Source organism: Muntiacus reevesi, chromosome 4 (assembly GCF_963930625.1).
Source record: "Muntiacus reevesi chromosome 4, mMunRee1.1, whole genome shotgun sequence".
Taxonomy (NCBI): Eukaryota; Metazoa; Chordata; class Mammalia; order Artiodactyla; family Cervidae; genus Muntiacus; species Muntiacus reevesi.
In genome coordinates this window covers 4,560,076-4,575,827 of record NC_089252.1, presented here as the reverse complement: position 1 = coordinate 4,575,827, position 15,752 = coordinate 4,560,076, and the positions used below count along the sequence as shown (strand labels likewise).

Below are 15,752 nucleotides of genomic sequence, written 5' to 3'. Positions count from 1 at the left end.
AGGCATTGTTTTTGCCTTGAAGTTATTGACCATGAATTTACAGCACACCAAGAGGTAGACATCAGTCTTCTGCAGCCCCGGCCACACACCTGTGCAGCCAAAAGTACCTCCTGCCAGGTGTGGTCTCATCAAGTCCTCACAGCCTCATGGGGCCGGCTGGATGGGGGACGTGGGGCTCTACTGTTTTTTTACTGTTACTGGGAGCCAGAAACAGGCATTCTCATTCATCCATTCAACCTTACAGTGCCTTTTAAGGTATCATTTTCATTTTTGTACCTCCAGTTCTTAGCATATCTGGAAGATAATAGGTTTTCAAAAGCTGTATTGAAACCAAGCCTTAGAAGCATCTAGACATACTTTGAAAACACAGACAGCATAGTTCTCAGAAGCTGACTTTAAAAGCTGCTGAAGTCTTAGCATGCCAGCTCTAAAAGCTGCTGAAGTCTTAGCATGCCAGCTCTAAGAAATAGAAGACTGAAAATCATGGACACAGTATTGGCACAGCTGAAAGCATTCATGGATCAGTAAAACAAAATCACAACCAAAATAATGTGCATCTAATGCCTCTGGAAGGTTGAAATTTCTCTAGGAGCAGGCTTGGAATAAAGAAAACATGAATACTGCTCTTCAGAATACACACACACACACATCAGCAAAAGATGATTTTGCAGCAAAAGAACAACCAGCTTGTAAAAAGACTTCATATGTAAAAAAAAAAAAAAAAAACCCAGGTCTCCCACATTGCAGGCAAATTCTTTGCCAGCTGAGCCACAAGGGAAGCCGAAGAATACTGGACTGGGTAGCCTATCCCTTCTCCAGTGGATTTTCCCAACCCAGGAATCGAACCGGGATCTCCTGCATTGAGGTGGATTCTCTACCGAGTTATCAGGGAAGTCCTATGTAACAAAATGCAAAGAAAAAAATTAATATTTTGATCATACAGATAGTGGAAGCACAGTAAATGCTTTGATACATGTCTATTGATTTGACCCTAGAGAGTTTTGAGCACTTTTGGAAAAAAAAGAATTTTTTCATGGTAAAATATTTCCTTGACTGCAGTGAAAATGGTGTGACTCTTGGTGGCTCAGACAGTAAAGAATCTGCCTACAGTGCGTGAGACCTGGGTTCAATCCCTGGGTGGGGAAGATCCCCTGGAGGAGAGCATGGCTATCCACTCCAGTATTCTTGCCTGGAGAATCCCCATGAACAGAGGAGCCTGGCGGGCTACAGTCCATAGGGTGGCAGAGTCAGACACGACTGAGTGACTAACACATTTGCTCAAAAACTCCAACATAAACAGCTCAGAATAACCGTTCGCATTAACCAGATATGCTGCATATGTCTTTTCACCATCAGGTATCTGATGCTGGGGCAGGCAGTAATGTACACAGAGCTTCTAAGAAAGGTGCCCCCCACTTCCCCTGACACCCCAAGGACCTGCTGAGGCATCTGCTCCTCTTCCACTAAACCCCATTTCCAGATTCCCCACCCAGCCTAGGGAAAGATTAGTCAGTGCTTCTGTTTACAGTCATCATTACTAAGATCTCTGGTAAGTTGTAAAATGCCTCTCCTCTTCTTCCTGTCCTTTCCCACCTTCATGGCATTTATGAGGAACTTTTGTTAAAAACAGTTAACAGCAAAGACCTCATTAATGTTTCACATGTATCCATTCCATGGATTGAAGATCTAAGGAATTTTAAAAATAATACTAAAAGGAAGCATGCCAAAGTGAAAAATTAGTTGAAATGGTTAAATTCATAGAATTTTGCCAAGAGAACACACTGGTCATAGCAAACACCCTCTTCCAACAGCACAAGAGAAGACTCTATCCATGGACATCAACAGATGATCAACACCGAAATCAGATTGATTATAGTCTGTGTAGCCAAAGATGGAGAAGCTCTATACAGTCAGCAAAAACAAGACCAGGAGCTGACTGTGGCTCAGATCATGAACTCCTTAGTGCCAAATTTAGACTTAAACTGAAGAAAGTAGGGAAAACCACTAGACCATTCAGGTATGACCTAAATCAAATCTCTTATGACTATACAGTGGAAGTAGGAAATAGATTTAAGGGACTAGATCTGATAGAGAGCCTGATGAACTATGGACGGAAGTTTGTGACATTGTACAGGAAACAGGGATCAAGACCATTCCCATGGGAAAGGAATGCAAAAAGGCAAAATGGCTGTCTGAGGACCCCTTACAAATAGCTGTGAAAAGAAGAGAAGCAAAAAGCAAAGGAGAAAAGGAAAGATATTCCCATTTGAATGCAGAGTTCCAAAAAATAGCAAGGAGAAATAAGAAAGCCTTCCTTAGCGATCAATGCAAAGAAATAGAGGAAGACAACAGAATGGGAAAGACTAGAGATCTCTTCAAGAAAATTAGATACCAAGGGAACATTTCAGGCAAAGATGGGTTCGATAAAGGACCAAAATGGTATGGACCTAACAGAAGCAGAAGATATTAAGAAGAGGAGGCAAGAATACACAGAAGAACTGTACAAAAAAGATCTTCACGACCCAGATAATCACAATGGTGTGATCACTGACCTAGAGCCAGACATCCTGGAATGTGAAGTCAAGTGGGCCTTAGAAAGTGTCACTACGAACAAAGCTAGTGGATGTGATGGAATTCCAGTTGAGCTATTTCAAATCCTGAAAGATGATGCTGTGAAAGTGCTGCACTCAATATGCCAGCAAATTTGGAAAACTCAGCAGTGGCCACAGGACTGGAAAAGGTCAGTTTTCATTCCAATCCCTAAGAAAGGCAATGCCAAAGAATGCTCAAACTTCTGCACAATTGCACTCATCTCACATGCTAGAAAAGTAATGCTCAAAATTCTCCAAGCCAGGCTTCAGCAATATGTGAACCGAGAACTTCCAGATGTTCAAGCTGGTTTTAGAAAAGTCAACCAGTCCATCCTAAAGGATGGACATGTATTGCACACATTATATTTGGTACATGTGGCAACATCATGGGCTTCCCCAGTGGCTCGGTGGTAAAGAATCCGCCTGCAATGCAGGAGAGGTCGTTTCAGTCCTGGGTCGGGAAGATCCCCTGGAGAAGGAAATGGCAACCCATTCCAATATTCTTGCCTGGAGAATTCCGTGATCAAGTCATGTATCAAGTCACGGGGAGAAGACAGAAAAGCAGTGGAGGAAGAGAAGAAGCAAGTGACTTGGTAGTAATGACACTCCAGTTCAGGGGAGCCTCAGTAATGAGAACTCGTTCCTCACATTCACCCACTGTTCCTGCCATGTGCGAACATAGACGTGGGGACGTTCATCTACTTCAGTAAAATTGTCAGCATTGTCACAGAGAGGAGGAAATGCTACAAAACAAATGTGTGCTCTGTGGGGCCTGCAGCTTCCTGCTTGCAGAGGAGACTGAAGGCCTGTGTGTTGATTTCTCAAGGAACCGAAGAGGCGCAGACAATCAAGACCAGCTGTTCAGTTTTTTCAGGAAGCTGCTGTGTGTGATGGGCTGCCCATGGAAGCTCCCAGTTTTGCTTAGGAGCAATTAGCTATTAAGCTAAATGTCATGGTCATTAGGATCTACTTACATCTAATCTATGAGCTTCCCTGGTGGTTCAGATGGTAAAGCATCTACCTGCAATGTGGTAGACCCGGGTTCGATCCCTGGGTTGGGAAGATCTCCTGGAGAAGGAAGTGGCAACCCACTCTAGTATTCTTGCCTGGAGAATCCCAAGGACAGAGGAGCCTGGTAGGCTACAGTTCATGGGATCACAAAGAGTCAGACACGACTGAACGACTTCACTTCATCTAACCTATAGTTATGTAAAGTGGACATAATACATCAAAATATTTTGTTTTTCAAGTAGCTTCAAATAATTGGATTGTAACAGGTTTATTCTTTTTCATGTCAGAGTTATAAAAATGTTGATTTCTGTCTTTTATCAAGCATGACAGCATCATCATTAGTATTATTATTAATACTGGTTTATTTTATTTGGCTCAGATGGTAAAGAATCTGCCTGCAATGCAGGAGACCCAGGTTCCATCCCTGGATTGGGAAGATCCCCTAGAGAAGGAAATAGCAACCCACTTCAGTATTCTTGCCTGGAGAATCCCATGGACAGAGGAGCCTGGCAGACTCTGGTCCATGGGGTCACAAAGAGTCAGACACCACTGAGCAATTAACACACACACATAGACACACACACACACACACACACACACACACACACACACACACACACACAGATGGATCTCTGGATCTCTGGATCGGAAGATAAGTCTTATCAGTTGAGTACCCAACTAGGGGGCATCATTTAATCCATCACAGGGCCCAAGAATCTGTCATTCTTAATGGATTCATAGTCAAGTAACACAGATAAACCTTGAACAATGGGCCAGGGGAAAACCCACGTTGGTTCTCACTGCTTAGCAAGCTTGTCACTGAGTTTCCTGTGTGTGCTGGTGTCTCTCTAACCAGGCCATCTTCTTCCTCGGGACACAACCTTAGCAGGGGCTCAGTATACACACCGCGGATGCCAGTGGCCCTGAGAAATGCTGCCTCGGGTTGCGCTCACACAGCTATTTCTCCAGAACTCACATGTCTCATCCTGGCCCCTCCCCAGCCATGCATCCCAGGGCTCTGCTCCCACCTGCTAATACGATATCTGCGGTCATTTAATAGACACCAGCTCACAGATGGCGGCTCAGTTTGGGAAGGACGATTAACCTGCAGCAGAGGTCAATTTTCTGACTGTTCCTGGTGAGAGCAAAGAAGGTCGCCTGGAATGAAACTTCTGTCGGGCTGCCCGCGTGCCCGGAGGGAAGCAGCAAACAGAGCCTTGTCCTCCAGCCTCCAACCGAGCCTTTCCTGCGCCCCAGGTGCTGGAGGAGCCCTTCAGAGCCAAGTGTCAATGAGGACCGGGGAGCAGGCTAACTGACAAGCTGCCCCCAAACCCTGACTTCGGTAGAGCTGACTCTTTTTTTCCCTGAAAATCCTAAAACCACAGATGATATTCTTCAATGATTTCAGTGCCCTATAACCCAGCTGATCAGACATTAGAGACCATGTTTAGGATAACTGAAGGGATTTAACAGTAGATTACAGCCACAGTCACCCAGTTGTCAGGTTCAAACTGCAGTGAATTGCTTGAGTTCAATAGTTCAGGTCTTTGTCCACCTTAATGCCTTTTACAGAAGTTACCATGAAGTCCTTGTGACTGGATTGCCAGAGGGACACCCTGCAGTAATTTTTCGACTTACCTGCAAGGGACTTTAGAAATACCCTTTGGCACTTTATGGAAATTGTGACATGAAGCAGTATTCAAAGAAATGAACAATACGTGACAATTTGTAGGAGAACAGCCTTCAGATCTGAGCACATCTGCAGAACAAGAAGGAATATAGGACTGTTTAATGTAATTAAAAGGTTTACGTTAATTAGATTCTCTATCTTGGTCAGAATAATTTACAGAGGGAAAAAGAAATAAACCCTTAGCTCTGAAGCATCTTTAATATGCCGTACAAATACCTTGTTCGAAATTACATTGAGCAGAACTATTTGGAGAAGTGTTTGAGTTGGGTCTGTTTTAAAACTTTGTCATCGAGTTCAACTACATTTTCAATTTAGGGTCCGGATTCATCCCTGAAAAGAAGTGGTTTCTTTGTGCTATGCTTCCCTCACCCACTACACTCTGCACAGAACATTCTTTTACCATTATAAATCTCTTCTCCCACTGGCCTTGTTCATTATTAGGATCTTACTTGTAGGATTCTGGTTTGGTCCTGGCCTCGGGTTGTCTTCACAGCTGAGAGGGCATCAATAGCCACTTGAGGAGTTGGGGAGATGGGTTCCCAATCTCACACTCCCACTCAATCGCTGGGCCGGGAGCACTGAGCCGTCTGGCTGGCAGGAGAAGGAAAGATGCTCCTCCAGGCGACTTTTGGCTGCAAAAACATTGTAGAAATCAACTATCAGACAAGTCACATTTCCACTCTTTAGGGAGAAGAGTCTGGGAAATTTTGACAGTGCTGTGAAAATCAAGATAGTGTTAAACTATGAGTGGGAAATCTGCAAATGTCTTACGGTCAAATATCTAGGGGCACAGCTGTTGAGCTACAGAGACCCGTACATGGAATTCTTGTTCTGCCCCTAACATGGCTGGGTCACATGGACAATCTCACTTGACCTCTCTGAGTGTCGATGCATCTGCTGGCGTCATGGAGACCAAGGAGCGTGAGGGTCAGAGGTGAACACGCATGTCCAGCTGAGTATGAGGCTGGAAACTAGGGGGCTTGTAGGCAAGGTCTGCCGTCACCACTCTGTCTACTTGCCTTTGTTCAAAACCACCGATCCACACTGGGACTTGAAGTTCTGAAATTAATGCCACATTTTTCTATACAGTGGAAATGTGTGACCACAAGAATTCAGTTTTATTTTCCAGGAACAGTCTAACATATGTAACCCAAGTATGCAGGGTCAAAATGCAAAAGATTGGGACTTCCCTGGTGGTCCAGTGGTTAAGACTTTCCCCTTCCAAGGCAGAGGGCACCGGGTCAGTCCCTGGCGAGGGACTGAGGCACGTCCCGCATGAGACGTGGCCAAAAAGAAAACAGAAAATGTATCTATAAACCAGAGCTAATGGCCATAAATTACCTAGAAAGGGAAGAATGTCAAGTTAATAAAACTAATATTTTTTAAAAATGCAAAGGAACAACACAGAAATGAGAAACTGGGAAAAATCAACACATGGTGTATTTTTAAACAAAAGTATTTTAAACAAAACTGCTGCAATAGCATATTTTTAAAGAAAAATATGCCCTTCATCCCCCTTCTACTTTACCAAATGCCACTAAAAAAAGCTATCTTTTTTTCTTAAATGACCTTCCCTCGAGTTAGTGATAGCTACCCATGCTGGTTTTTAAATATACTTGGAGAGCAGCAAAAATTATAACTATTTTAATCAAAGATGTGAGCAATATAATGACTTACAGTAATACATTATATAGCAACTCTGAGCTACCTCATAATTTACCCAAAGGGAATATACCTTAAAAGGAAAGGATCTAATATTCCAAACCAATTATCCTCCAATTAAAAATAAATTTTTTAAGGAAAAGATATCCCATAATTTCCTTCCCCAAATAGCAATAACAGGCATGTTACTTCCCTTTCATTGCCATAAATTCTCAAACTGTTGCAGCATGGATCACCCTAAGAATTTTAGCATAAGAATAAAGATGTATCTGACACAGTGGGGGAGCCGGGAGGGGTCCTGGCAGGCAGGAGACGAGGGACAGTGAAAATAAGTCCATACCAGACAGGCCGGCATGTGTCCGGCATGCTGGGATGCAGGACAGGCAGCTGAGCCCACTGGACTCCTCTCCTGCACAACTCGGGACTGGAGACCAGAACCATACGTATGCCATGCTCACGCATCCTCCAAGTGTCCGAGGAGCCACCAGATGGGAGCAAACATCACCAATTGCTCAGGGTAGAACTGTGTGCAAAAAGCAAGAGTCACCTCCCCCACCCTCTCCTGATCTTCCCTCTGCAGGTGTCTATGTCCTGACGACCTCTACATGTAAGGACCCCACGTTGGATTAGGGCTCACCCTTACGGCCTCATTCTATTTACCTCTTTCCCTAGTGGCTCTTAATCCACCTGCCAACATAGGAGACATGATCCCTGGGTTGGGATGATCTTCTGGAGAAGGAAATGGCAACCCACTCCAGCATTCTTGCCTGGGAAATCCCACGGACAGAGGAGTCTGGCAGGAACAGTCCATGCAGTCATAAAAGAGTTGGACACGACTTAGCAAGTAAACAACAACCTCTTTCAAGATCCTGTCTTCAAATACAGTCATGTTCTGAGGTCCTGAGAGCTAGGATTTCAACATACGAATGTGCATGTGTGTGTTCTGTTGCTCAGTTATGTCTAACTCTTTGGGGCCCGATGAGCCAGCCAGGCTCCTCTGTCCAAGGAATTTTCCAGGCAAGAATACTGGATGGAGTGGGTTGCTGTTTCCTACTCCAGGGGATCTTCCTGACCCAGGGATCAAACCTGAGTCTCTTGCGTCTCCTGCACTGGCAAGCAGATTCTTTGCCACTGTGCCATCTGGGAAGCCCCAATATGAATTTGGGGGGATATAAGTTGGCGCATTAAAGTAGGAGAATGTCCTTATTTGTAGGAAATATGCACTAAAGGATGTGGAAGTAATGTGACAACATGTCAGCAGCTTAGTCTCAGATGGTATAGAAAAAAAAAAAAACATTTCTTTGTACTGCACATATTTGCCACTTTTCCATAAGTTGGAGGCTCCCCAAAAGCTGTTAAAGAAAAATAGTCCAAGAGGAGAATTTTAAGTGTTGTTAATAGGTAGGTGAGCCTGCCACCACAAGCGAAATGATGCTGCAGCTCTTTGAAACCTCAGCTCTGAATTTATCCAAATCCTTTCCTCCTATCCTTTACCAAGATGAATGCTTTACTAAGCAATGCATTCTTCAGATAACCCATTACCAACTGTTGGCGTGAATTCTTAATACTCTGCAAGAAAATGATCCTGGAAAGCATAAAATATTTACGGCCTGCTGTCTGCTCTGCCTCACTTGAGGAAAATCCTCATCTGTACACAAATGTTCTTCAGCTTTGGGGAACAGATGGTGGAGAGTAATAAGAAGGCTGAAAAACTAGAAGCAAGAGCTGGGCACAGTACCCAGCCAGGGAAGCTGAGCCCCGTGGGGAACAAGTGTCTGGATGTTCTTGAGACAAAGAACTTGAAGGCACATCGCAAAATTTGTCCATCAGATTCTGTCCCTTTCTCTTCTTTTGTATACGTCTCCCTCCATCCCCTAGGATGTTGTCCAGCACACTAGCATGCCCTTGGGCCACTGCACAGGATGTCATGGCAAGGAATCTTTAATTCCCTCCCCTCTGCAGGGCAGGTGACCTTGAGAAAGAGACCACACGTGCTTTCCCTCTCAGCAGGGAATCCTCTGACGCACCCGCTTTCTTCACTCCCCTCTGCTTCCCTGGGAATTGCCAGCAGCCCCTACACAAATGCATACACGAATGCCTACTCCCTCTTACTGGCTTTAGGTCTGTCTGACCTAATCACGATATTGTGTCATCACTGAAATAGGCTCTCAAGGGACTCCACCATCACATAATCAGCTTTGTTTAGGCTCGTTCCCCCGGGCAATGCTGCCGAACAGGGCCACACCTGTGCCTCATAAACAGACGGGGACCCTGAAGGACAGCCACTCGTGCACTCATGCACCAAGTCCTAACTTCTAAAGGCCACCGAAAATCAAACATGCCCTGTTGCATTCACAGCGCTGTTTGGTGCATTTGATATTAACTTTTCTTTCCTGAGTGTCATTACAAGTTTGCAAACCTTCAAAACTGTATTTTACTAGAATTAAGGGTGCTGTTTTCTTTGTGATGCTCAAATTGTTGCAGTGAGATGAGCAGAAAGCCCTTTGTGCTAGCTGTCTTGTCCTGATGTCATTGAGATCCCATGTTCGGAGAGGATTACCTTGCCAGGAGCAGTGGTGGAGTCACTATGATATTAGAGTGTACCATGTGGATACCAAGTGTACGCATGCGAGCTGGAGGTGGGTGGGGGGATGTGCAGAAATGATGCTCCTGCTGCCCTCCCTAGGCCACATTTTATGATGAAACTGGAGAAAATATTTCTTTTCAAGGTCATACTTTTAAATTAATTTATCACTTACCATTGAATTAGCTTGAGTACTGAATTAAATATTTTAATTGTTTCTAGTTTATTTCTTCTAAAACCTACCTCTTTTAATCTTTAAACCTCTCTCCAAAACTATAATCATGCCTCCTTCCTCCTAACAAGCTGCTTGCATCTCACTAACCCCCATTCTGTAGTCAGTTCATTGACTCTTCCATTCAAAAGCCCATCATACTTGTGTTTGTGGAATTGAGACCCTAAACCTGGGCGCAGGTGTATAGGCCGTAGGCTACAAGTCACAGGCCAGTGGGGCTGGGGGGTGTTCAGGAGAACTGACCCTCCTAACTCCCCTCAGTCCCTCCACCAGGGGTCTAGTCACTGTGGCCACCACCACAGAACAGAGCTCCAGGGTTATTTGCCTAAAGTTGCCATTCTGAGAACCTCTGGGGCCATCGTGACTCAATGAGGACAACGCACAACGTATTTTCTGCCTTAGAGAAATCAGGCAAAGTAAGATTCTTTCCTTTGGTCTCCAGAAAGCCAGTAGAAAGTTTCACTGCTCCTGTGTTTTAATAAAAAGAAATATCTCTAAATGAAATTTTTACATCCTTGGACAGAACTCCTGGGTAATGACTCCGGGTAACAGCCCAAGCATCCTATCTGCCCAGCTAATTGTTCAACAGCCTCCTTTCACGTTTACAGTTTGCCTCCTTATCGTCTGCTGCTGCTGCTGCTAAGTCGCTTCAGTCGTGTCCGACTCTGTGCAACCCCATAGACGGCAGCCCACCAGGCTCCCCCGTCCCTGCGATTCTCCAGGCAAGGACACTGGAGTGGGTTGCCATTTCCTTCTCCAATGCGTGAAAGTGAAAAGTGAAAGTAAAGTCGCTCAGTCGTATCCAACTCTTCGCAACCCCATGGACTGCAGCCCACCAGGTTCCTCCATCCATGGGATTTTCCAGACGAGAGTACTGGAGTTGGGTGCCATTGCCTTCTCCGCCTTACTGTCTAGGGAGTCCCTAATAGGTTTTTATTGGGCAAAACTTAAGTGGTTGAATCCTGATTCAAAATGACGCAGCTTCTGGCAAGTCAAACATTTAGGGCTGGGCTCCCTATATTTCATGTCATATATTATTTTCCACTGTTAGATCTACTCCTGAGTTTGTGTCTGTATCAAACTCTTTCCTGTAAGTAGAGATTTACCCTAAAGGGATACTCTTGGATTCAAATAGTCATTATTCATTGAGCCTAAGGAGTTTAAGGAGTTTTCAGTGTGGTTGTAACTGAATCTATAACATTACTCAAGCATTTTCCTGTAGTTTCCAAAATGTAAACAACTTGCTTATTGTCCTTATGAGTATGCCATTACTCTGCTCAGAAATATGCTGTGGTTCCAAATTGCTTCTCAAAGACCCATCTCCCTCCTCTATCTCATACTTTTGGAATTCTCTACAGCCCATAACATGCTGTCTCAAGAGTCAGCTACAATCAAGTCACTATATTCACGACCATCTTTTGCTGTCTTTTCCACCCCATCTACCGTAACTTCAACCCGATTGATCATTTATTTAGAGATAACAAGTGAAATGTCAGGGAAAACACATGTCCCAAGGTCAAACACAACAAAGGATGAGATTGAATTTACTACCATCTACTTCCTTGTCCATTGTGTGTGTGTGTGTGCATAGTCATATGCAATTCTTTGTGACCCAATGGACTATAGCCCACCAGGCTCCTCTGTACATGCGACTTTCCAGGCAAGAATACTGGAGCAGGTGGCCATTTCCTCCTTCGGGGGATCTTCCCAACCCAGGAATCGAACCTGTGTCTTCCGCATCGCAGGTAGATTCTTTACAGAGAGCTAGCAGGGAAGCTCTCCTTATCCATTACTATTGACAAATTTCACAATATATTGGAAAATGGAAAAATGGATAAACTATATGAAGCTAATTATTATATCCTGGAGACTTTGAGTTCCTAATTATTTTGATTAATTTTTTAAACCTCTTATTGGGTTCAACAATTTTATTTATACAATGTACATAGACTGATTTTATGTTTTTTTAACTGTTATTATCGAAAAAAGTAGTATTTCAAATTAACCTGTTTTAATTGAAGAAGGGTCTCTTTCCCTTTCCTGCAAATGGGCTTTGTGGGCTGGGCAGGGTCAGAGACCCCCAGGGTGCCGGGGGCGATGGAACTGGGTGAGCAGAGGCGGCCCACTGGCTGTTGTCGCAGGCTTCTAAGCGCGCACAGTGCTGTTAACTCAGCTTTTAACAGGCACATAAAATACACTGAAGCCTTAAAATCTTAACACATGGGGATAGCAAAAGAAAAAGCAACAGCTGTATATTAAATATTACATGTTCGCATCAGGCATGGTATTCTATGCCAAATTTGTATGTAATAAAAGTGGGGGGGAGAAAGCAAGAGAATAAAAAGCTTTTAATTTTGAGGCACTTTGAATCTCCTGCTGCCCTGATAGACATCTAAAATATACATGAGGGTCCAGAGCCAGGGTCCCCAAACTGGGGGCAGGGACAGGGGCGGGGGCGGGGAGAGAACAGAGCAAACCGCCCTGAAGCACGCAGTCCACCGAAGGGTGCGGGGTGTGCTCACCACCCGCAACTCCCCCGCATCCTTTCCATGTAAAGGCCGGCACACATGTCTTCTTGCTCTCTCTGTGGGCTTCCCAGGTGGTGGTAGTGGTAAAGAACCCGCCTGCTAATGCAGGAGAGGTAAGAGACCCAGCTTCTATCTCTGGGTCGGGAAGATCCTCTGGAGGAGGAAATGGCAACCCACTCCAATATTCTTGCCTGGAGAAGCCCATGGACAGAGGAGCCTGGCGGGCTACAGTCAGTCCACAGGTTGCAAAGAATCGGACACAACTGAAATAACTAAGCACGCATGTCTTTTGGCTCTCTTTATTGTTCCTGTTTTGCCCCTTATTTTTCTCTCCTGTTACTGGGGGGTTGGCAGCTTGTCATTTGGGGACCATTCCCAGCTTCTAGGGGCCACTCCCATCCCGAGTCTCCTGGTTCCTACCCTTCATCTTCAAAGTCAGCAAGATGGGCCATGCCCCTCTCACACCTTGAACAAATCTCTCCTCCATCCTCCCTTTCCTCCATTCCAACCCAGCCACAAATGAGGCTTCACTTTTAAGGACTCACATGATGAACGTCACCCAACATCAGGCACCCAGTAAGTAGCAGCACCTGGTTTGAAATCCAGGTACTGAAGGCTGGGCCCTTAACCACTTGTGGAGTGAAGGTGTTAGTCACTCAGTCGTGTCTGACTCCTATGACCCCATGGACCGTAGCCCACCAGGATCCTCTGTCCATGGGCTTCTCTAGGCAAGAATACTGGAGTGGGTTGCAATTCCTTCCTCCAGGGGATCTTCCCAACCAAGGGATCGAACCCAGATCTCCTGCATTGCCGGCAGTTTCTTTACCATTTCAGCCACCAGGGAAGCTCCTCTTTCCTAATAAAAAACAACAAAGAGAAATCAGCAGTGCGCCAGCCACACTGGAGACCGAAGTGGAAAGAAAAGTCAGTTCAGCTGATCCCGTCTTTACCTAGAACACCAATAGTTTTGTTTATCATGGATAATTTGCATTTATTTTTACTTTTAATATATTTCACAAAAATGTCATTTACCGTCACCTCTGCCTTTCTGGATCTCCCTGCCCCGCCCCAAAGCTCTGTCTGAGGTGAGGGGCTCCCTCTCCTCCCCGGGTCCTCAGAGGAAAGAGCACACTGCTGGTTCACCCAGGGAGAAGCCAGTTCTGACCCCCTGTTGGAACTGTGTGACTTGCTTTATCGTTGCTGCTGTTATTATAATCATATATGATGGCCTGCCTCAGAGAATCCTGCCTTTCTGCCTGACTGTTCAGCTAAAGTGCCTTTGTTCAGAAGCCAGTCCACCTGTGGATGGCAGGAAGGAAGGAGCACATCCTCCTGCCTGAGGTTTGCCATTCTAGGAGATATCTGCAAGGCTGATGGCCTTTCTACTTTGTTTCCTCACCTTCCCCCATCTCTGATCCATAAGGGAACCTGGCATCCAAACCCAGGTGAGATGATTATGTTCAGACATTTGTCTACCATCTTCTCAATCAGCTGGTTCTCCAAATAAAGTCATATTCCTTGCCTCAACACCTCGTCTCCCAGTGAGCAGAGTGAGCTTGGACTCAGTGACATGCTGATTGCACTGAGAGTGAATCTAGGCACACAAACGCGAACTTAAAAGATATTCAGAACCGAAAAGTTGAGAGGTTTTTTGGTGTGTGTGTGTGTGTGTGTGTGTGTGTGTGTGTTTGGCTGGGAATTTTTAGGACTTAAGCCCAAGAAGCAGCATCTCAAGTGACCCTGGGAGAACCGCTCCAATGAGGAGAGGAGGAGAAAGCCAGGTTACGTAGGAGTTTTGCAACAAAGGGCAGGTTCAGTTCAGTTCAGTTCAGTCGCTCAGGGTCTGACTCTTTGCAACCGTATGAACTGCAGCACGCCAGGCCTCCCTGTCAATCACCAGCTCCCAGAGTTTACTCAAACCCGTGTCCAATGAGTCAGTGATGCCTTTCAATCATCTCATCCTCTGTCGTCCTCTTCTCCCACCTCCAATCTTTCCCAGCATGCAGGTCTTTTCCAAGGAATCAGTTCTTTGCATCAGGTGGTCAAAGTATTGGAGCGGCAGCTTCAGCGTCAATCCTTCCAATGAATGTTCAAGGGCAGGTAGTCAGAACATCAAAAGATTATTGTTAACTAAAGAAAACCAAATGTCTGAGGCTAAGGAATTTAGACTTTTCTCTGTATGGGAAGATGCAAGAGTCCGGGCTCTCTGAAATCAGTCCTTTGAGATGCACCTCAGCTACCAGGGGCCAGCGTCCTGTGTTTTCACAACCTGCTTTCCAGAGGGCTCACCTTAGGGGAGGGGCTGCAGTCTGATGGCTGCTAGAGGGCAGGTATTCTTTCCTTCCAGAGTGCCCTCAGGGCTCACCAGCTCATCTTTAGTTGCGGCTGGAACACTGATGATTGATACACAGGAAAGATTCCATTTCTCACAAGCAACTTCCCCAGACCCAGAATTATAAGCCGCTTAAAAATAATGACCCCCACATGATAGAAAATGTAAAGTGAACCGAAAACTGTTCATAATAAGCAGACACACACAGAGTAGTAACTCTTATCTTTACCTTTCTGTCGATCCAGAGGCGAGATGAGTCACCAGGTGAAGACAGGACTCCTTCTCCTCACTGGTGTGGGCTGCCCTTTTTCGGAAGCGGCCCCAAGCTGTTCAGAATTTCGTTTGCCCAGGAGAGGGAGCTCTGGTTTTTGCTTCCCCGGCATCTAAGGCTCTGCGGTCTCTGTTTCTTTGTTTTGTAAACAGAGGAAGAGTGTTAAGAAGTCTGTATAAAAGGCCAGGTTACTGTGTGAGATGATCACACCGTTCCTGCTGCAAACGTCTCTCTCCCCATCTCTCCTGTCCTCGCCCACGTGTCCTGGGAACGGCCATCTTGAGGACCGTTTCCCGAGCTTTAACCCTCTAGAGCCACTAGAGGGCAACAGACACCCACCAAAAGGAATCTCAGCTTCGTGAACTACAATAAACCGATAATTACAAAGGCATTCTTTCAAGACAACCGTTTTTAGATTGTCTTTTAAAGAGTTTGTTCTTTTAGTATTCGTTTTATATATAGTATTCATTTCAACCTTAAGAACCCCTAGGAAGTTCAATTAAATGTAAAGTAAAAAGCCAACTCATTGGAAAAGCCCCTGATGCTGGGAAAGATTGAAGGCAGGAAGAGAAGGCATCTCGACAGAGGATGAGATGGTTGGGTGGCAGCACCAACTCAATGGACACGAGTTTGGGTAAACTCCAGGAGATAGTGAAGGACAGGAAAGCCTGGCGTGCTGCAGTCCATGGGGTCGCCAAGAGTCAGACACGACTGGACAACAACAAAAGCTTTTTACACGGCCTCCACGTGCTCAACAGATGCTTAAACGCTGTGTGCATTCTGTAAGGGTGTGCTGGACAGTGAGGTCACAAAACTGAGCAAGACTCAGTCCTTGTCTCTGAGAGCAGACA

At 45.2% G+C, this 15,752-nt stretch overlaps 1 long non-coding RNA gene across 1 annotated transcript; it reads right to left on the bottom strand.

Moving 5' to 3' along the window:
* Positions 1-3,992: 3,992 nt before the first annotated feature.
* On the bottom strand, positions 3,993-15,158 carry LOC136167609 (uncharacterized). Its single transcript, XR_010663098.1, has 3 exons — positions 14,860-15,158; positions 5,742-5,924; positions 3,993-5,361 (listed from the first exon to the last, which is right to left on the bottom strand). It is a non-coding gene; the product is annotated as an uncharacterized lncRNA (long non-coding RNA).
* Between the last annotated feature and the right edge of the window lie 594 nt (positions 15,159-15,752).